Source organism: Musca vetustissima, unplaced genomic scaffold, assembly GCF_032173495.1.
Source record: "Musca vetustissima isolate MV318-11 ecotype Yass unplaced genomic scaffold, APGP_CSIRO_Mvet_v1 utg8850, whole genome shotgun sequence".
Lineage (NCBI taxonomy): Eukaryota > Metazoa > Arthropoda > Insecta > Diptera > Muscidae > Musca > Musca vetustissima.
Genome location: NW_026881926.1, coordinates 31,624 through 38,379, shown reverse-complemented (window position 1 = coordinate 38,379; position 6,756 = coordinate 31,624). Strand labels below are relative to the sequence as shown.

The 6,756-nt window shown below is 33.9% G+C and overlaps 1 pseudogene; it reads right to left on the bottom strand.

Moving 5' to 3' along the window:
• Positions 1 to 4: 4 nt before the first annotated feature.
• Positions 5 to 6,073, bottom strand: LOC133328032 (protein I'm not dead yet-like; annotated as a pseudogene).
• Between the last annotated feature and the right edge of the window lie 683 nt (positions 6,074 to 6,756).

Sequence of the window (6,756 nt, the reverse complement as noted above, 5' to 3'; positions counted from 1 at the left end):
CAACTAGAGCTTGACCAATCAACTTAGCCATATCGGAACGTTTGCTACCTTCAGCCAAGGCGAAACCACCACCCAACAAGAAAATCAAACCCCATGGGACGCGTGATTGAATAAATTTCCAGGTAATCAAAGAAGGAGTGGTGGCTGTGGGCAAGGGTTGCTTGCTGCGATTGCAGCAGTAGCGTAAGAAAGCATAATTGGCGGGCAGGATGAAACACATTACAACAACAAAGATGGTGGGCATAGAATTCTTAATGGGCACGGTGTCCAACCAATCAGCCCAGCCGGGGAAAATACCAGGTTTGCGGGTGAAATACATGACGACCATTATGATGAACAGGACCATAACTTGAATTTCATGAATGGACATGGGACCCAATTCCTTGTAACGTTGATCGGAATGTCAAATTGGTGGCAGTACCAATGACAGTGCCGCAACCGCCCATGGATGAGGCATAGGCAATGCCCAAATAATAGCACAAGGTGACCTTGGAGGGATAGGGGGGTCTGTAAAAGAGAAAAGTTGGATTAATGACATTTCCATTGAGATTTGTGTGTGGACCTACTCTTCTTCATTGGCCTTCTTGTTGTTGGCACCAACAATCTTGTATTCCGGTTCGGTGGTCATTTTGCACAAGCCTTGTGCCTGCAATTCCTCCAAAACGGCCTGAATAATCGGACACATCATAGCTGTACAGGCGGCATTCGAAATCCACATGGACAAGAACATGGTGACGAAAATCAAACCGAAATGTAATCTGAAATAAAATCAAGAAAAGGGGAGGTTAATAAAAAATGAAATTGAAAAAAAAATAGGGATTTGAAATACACATATCCTCCCAAGGACCTAGGTTAATTGATAAGAACTCAACCTAAGAAGCTCAACAGTGTCTCAAGGTTGCAGGTCTATCTTGTGGAATAGTCCCCGGTAGATTTTAGACATTTTTAAAGTTGTTGTCTGAATTTTTAACCTATGTAGATTGTTCCAATTTATATTTCGGATTCATGGAGGCTAGAATACTCCCTGGCAGAAAATTTTCATTATACGCTCCCGTATGGATTTCATCAACCAAAGTGGCTATTTTGGCATTTCGGGTCTCAGATAATAAAATATTTTCTGAAGGATATTTGCTAAGGTAGGTCCAATTCCGTACATCGCCCCATATACGGGTTCCGCTCCGATTTATAAATATTTTCAAGATCGGCATCTCATTTTCAAACAGAAGTGAATGAAATGTCTTCCTTGAAGTTCTTGGAGACATGCACACAGAACATTTTCAATATTGGTCCCTTGTTTTTACGAATCCTCCTTGTAAAAGTTCTGCCCGATTTTCGGATTTTGAAGTTAATTGTCGCATTTCTCCACCGAAGTGGCTGTAATCTGGTATTCTAGGTTCTCATAAGGTGAAAAACATATTTGCAGAAAATAAATCCATATTTTGGCATGGATCCCATAGTGAGGTTCCGTTAAATTTTCGATATTTTTAAGTTAAATGCCGCATTTCACCACCGCTGTAATTTAGAATTTCGGATTCTTGGAGGATAAAAAGCCATCTTTGCAAAAAATGTTCAATATAGATTCATGTTTGGACATAGTCTCCATTAAATAGGTTCCGCTAAATTTTCGATATTTTTAAGGTTTTAGCTACATTTCAACACCGAAGTGGCTGTAATTTGGTATTCCGGGTTCTCGTAGGGTGAAGAACATCTTTGCAGAAAATTTTAAATATAAATACATATTTGGACATAGGTCCCATAGTGAGGTTCCGCTAAATTTTCGATATTTTCTTATTTATTAGCCGCATTTCTCCACCGAAGTGGTTGTAATTTGGCATTCCAGGTTCTTGTTGGATAAAAAAAAATCTTTGTAGAAAATGTTAAATATAAATCCATATTTTGGCATAGGTCCCATAGTGAGGTCCCGACAATTTTTCGATATTTTTAAGTTTTTAGCCGCATTTTTCAAGTGAGTGTAATTTGGTATTTTGGGTTCCTGGAGATGTAAAAAAGCAGCTTTGTAAAAACTGTTCAATTCAGGTTCATCGTTGGACATAGCCTCCATATAAAGGTGCCGCAAATTTTTCGATAGTTTGAAGTTCTCAGCCGCATTTTTTAAACCGAAGAGGCTGTAATTTGATATTCCGGGTTTTCGTAGGGTGAAAAACATCTTTGCAGACAATTTTAAATAAAAATCCATCTTTTAAGATAGGCCCCATAGTGAGGTTCCGCTCAAACTTCGATGTTTTTAACCTCTTAGCCCCATTTCTCCACCGAAGTGGCTGTAATTGGGCATTCCGGGTTCTTGAAGGTGTGAAACGTATCTTTGCAGACAATTTTCAATACAGGTTCATTGTTGGACATAACCTCCATATAAAGGTCCCACCATATTTTCGGCATATTTAAGGTTTTCGCCGCATTTCAACACCGATGTGGCTGTAATTTGGCGTTCTAAGGAGTTCAAAAATACTCCAATTAAATTGGTTTAATATAGGTCCAGGTTTTGACGTATTTCATATAGAAAGGTCCCGCCGCATTTTCCATATTTCGAAGTTGCAAATTGCATTTTTCAAACATATTTTGGCGTTCCGGGTGGAGGCAGAATTTTTTTTTTTAATATAGGTCCAGATTTTGACATATTTCATATAGAAAGGTCCCAAAGAATTTTCCATATTTTAAAGCTCTTAGCCGCATTTTTTCAACCGAAGTGGCATTCCGGGAGCTTGGAGCTTGAAAACATATTGGCAGAACATTTCCAATATACATAGGTCTATCTTTTGACATAGTTCATCTAGACATAGTTCAGCTTAATTTTCCATATTTTGAAGCTCTTAGGCGTATTTTTCAACCAATGTGGCTATAAATTGTCGTATCGCGTTTTCAGAGAATATAAAACGATATTACGTATAATAGCCTATATAAGTCCATTTTTTCCACAGCTCTCATAATTATATATTTTTTTTAATTCCCAGGCGAAATCGGAAAACAGCTATTTTTTCCAAAGACTAATGTCAAAAATTTGGACTTTGTTTACGTTTTCATAATGGAAGTCAATTCACAATAATGAATTTTGACAGCAAACTTAAGTGGTGCAGATATCCAGCTGGTCTCCCTGGATGACTATATTTAGAGGCCTTGTTCTTAACCTAGAGAAAGTCAGCTGTTTTTTCACAAGTCTAATGTCAAAAATTTGTTATAATGGAAGTCAATTCACTATAATAGACTATGACAGCAAACTTTAGAATCAGCTGATATCTAGGTGACCTCCCTGGATGAGCTTATTTATAGGCATCGAAGTTAACCAAGAGAGCGAAAAACAGTTGTTTTCATTTCATAATAATAGATTTTGGGAGTAAATTTGACAAACAGCTCATCTTCCTACATGACATTTTTCATGGGCCTTGATTCTGCTTATGCGTTTACTATGTTAAATAAAAAACTACTGGCAAATTTATTAATAAGGTTACCCAGCTAGGGAAAGTCAGCTGTTTTTTTCTCAAGTCTAATGTCAACATTTTGGCCTTTGTTTACGTTTTCATAATGGAAGTCAATTCACAATAATGTATTCTGAGATCAAACGTGACAACAGCTGATCTTACTTATTGCATCTATTGGATCAGCTGATGCGCCTACTTTTCAAATTTTAATCATGAGACTCCTTCAAGATAATAACGAACATGTCTATTATATTACTCGCAACCCTATTTACATGGATTTTTTCTTAAACCCCATATACATTAATTATTTTGTCATACATATTTAATGTCCAGAGTACATCCACGTCCAGCCAGCCACTAGGTATCGAACAACTAGCCTTCATTGAATATGCAACATTTTTTTAATTAATGTCACACACTATAGCCAACCACAAGAACAACAACTAAAATTCATTAATTCACAACGTGTTAGGGTTACTCTCTGTACACCGGAGGTTAAATTGTATTTCCATTTCGTAATCTAGAGTCTATACATACCTTCGGGGACTGCAGCCCACAATTTGGATTACGCGCAGCGCTAAACGTTTGTGTAAATTACAATATTCAATGACCAAGGCGACCATAATACCGCCCATAAACATGACCAGCGTATCTTTGAAATATAATTTACACGTCTCATCGGAGCTCTGTAATTAAGAGAGAATATTTGTAAATTAATTTTAATTGAAATTTAAATATATGAGAATGATTAATAAAACAAGTATTATGAGATGTAAACAATGTACGTTTTTTAAATTGATATTTAAATTAGCCACGTGTTCAATTTGTAAACGACAAAGGGAGGAAACATTTTTTTTATAAATGGAAATTTGAAAAATATTGAATTAGATAGTTTAAAAATTACATCTTTTTGACAATTTACTGTGGGCCTAGTAGTTTGAAATAGGGCAAGATCTATTAATAAGGTCACCCAGCTAGCGAAAGTCAGCTGTTTTTTCTCAAGTTAATGTCAAAAATTTGGCTTTTGTTTATGTTTTCATAATGAAAGTCAATTCACAATAATGGATTTTTGACAGCAAACTTGATAATCAGCTGATCTCCCCAGATGACCTTATTTATAGGCCTTGTGTACAATTTGAATCAGCTGATTTGAAAACAGCTGTATTGTGAACAAGTTTTAATGTTTTCTTTAAAATTTTGTATTTTTTCAAGACAAAAAATTCTATTGAAATTAATATTCTTTAAATTAAAATCCCAAGGGAAAATAAAGTGAATGAATAACCCTACGTTTACATTAAACAATACAACTCAAAAGTATCGGATAATTTATAAATAATACAACTTACCATAATACCCATAATCGGGAATGCAATAATTGGCAACATTGATGTAACATACAGTGGTAAAGCTTCTGTGACCCAAAAGATGGCCATAACAATTAAAAGGTACATGCAACGGTAGGGCTGAAATAAATAAAAACAAAACAAATGTAATTAAATAAATAAATATTTTATTAACAACGGCACTAAAATTAATTAATTTAGAAAAAAATATATTCTAATAATATACTGACAATATATCACAACAAACTTGAGAAACAGCTGATCTTTCTGTTAATATAAGGTCATCCAGAAAGATCAGCTGTTCTCAAGTGCGATGTCAAATTATTGTGAATTGATTTTACATTATAAAAGCGTAAATCTTATAAAAAGGTCAATCAACAGACAAAAGTCAGCTGTTGTCAAGTCTAATGTCAAAAATTTGGACTTTGTTTACGTTTACATAATGAAAGTCAATTCACAATAATAGAAAACAGCTGATATCCAATTGGCCTCGATGACTTTATTAATAGGCCTTGATTCTGACAAATTTTCACAGCAATCTTGAGAAACAGGAAATCTTTCTGATCCAGATCTTTTAATAAGGTAACACGGCAAACGAAATTCAGCTGTTTTTTTTTCTCAACAGCAATTTGAAATTTGTTTACTTTTTCATAATGGAAGTCAATACACAATAATAAACTTTGACATCAAACTTGAGAAGCAGTTGATATCCAGCTGGTCTCCCTGGATAACCATATTAATAGGCCTTGTTCCACACCAAACTTGAGAAACAGCTGATCTTTTTGTTAAAATAAGGTCATCCAGAAAGATCAGCTGTTCTCAAATGTCCAGTCAAATTATTGTGAATTGAATTGAAGAGAGAGTCAGCTGTTTTTTCCCTCAAGTCCAATGTCAATATTTGGACTTTAAGTTTTGATAATGAAAGTCAATTTACAATAAGAAACAGCTGATTTCCTGTTGAAATAAAGTCAACCATAGAGATCAGCTGTTCAGCAAGATTGCTGTCAAAATGTAAATAAGTTCCAAATTTTGACATTAAACTTAAGAAAAACTTTTTTTTTTTATCGAGGATATTAATATCATTAATTTTTTTTATTAAACTTTTTGTAAATATTATTGATTTTTTTTCGTATGTAATTTTTTATATATATTTATTTACTTACAGGAGTATTATTCAATAACATCACAGGTAAACATAGCAAAGGTATTAGGAACACGACCAAACCCTTCCAATGATTGGCAATAAAACTTTTGCAACGCCCGCTGCCAGATGCGGGTTCTCGTTCGCCCACCTCACTAAAAGAAGAAGAAGAAAAAACGTATTTATTAATATAAATTATATAAATAAATTATAAATGTATATATTTTTAAAAATTTATTAACATAAAATAATTACAATTGTTTAATAAAAAAAATTGTACTTACATTTCCATTTTGTGTATTTTTAATTATAAACTTTTCTGTAAAGAGAAAAAGATGAAAAAATAATAGTTAATTAGTAATAAATTCATATAATTTAACAATAGGAATATAAAAAAGAAATGCAGGGTTTTATTCAGTGTAAACATAGTCATATTTTTTAGGTGAATAAATATATAATAAATCTAAAATCTTTAAAATATTTGTTCAATATGAACATAAATGCCAACTGTTACTCCCCCATGCTGTAAACATTTTTTTCTATTTTGATTTAAGAACACCTATTAGTAATGTCAACCCGGAAGATCAGCTGCTTCACAGGGAGACCAGCTTGATATCAGCTGCTTCTGAAGTTTGCTATCAAAATTCGTTATTGTGAATTGACTTAATGGAAGTCAGAGTTTGCAATTCACAATAATGGATTTTGACAGCAAACTTGAGAAACAGCTGATATCAATCTGGTCTCCGTGGAATACCTTATTAATAGGCTTTTATTTAATACAAATAAAATCTTTCTTCAGTACGAATATGACTACCAGCTGATACTATATATTTTGTTG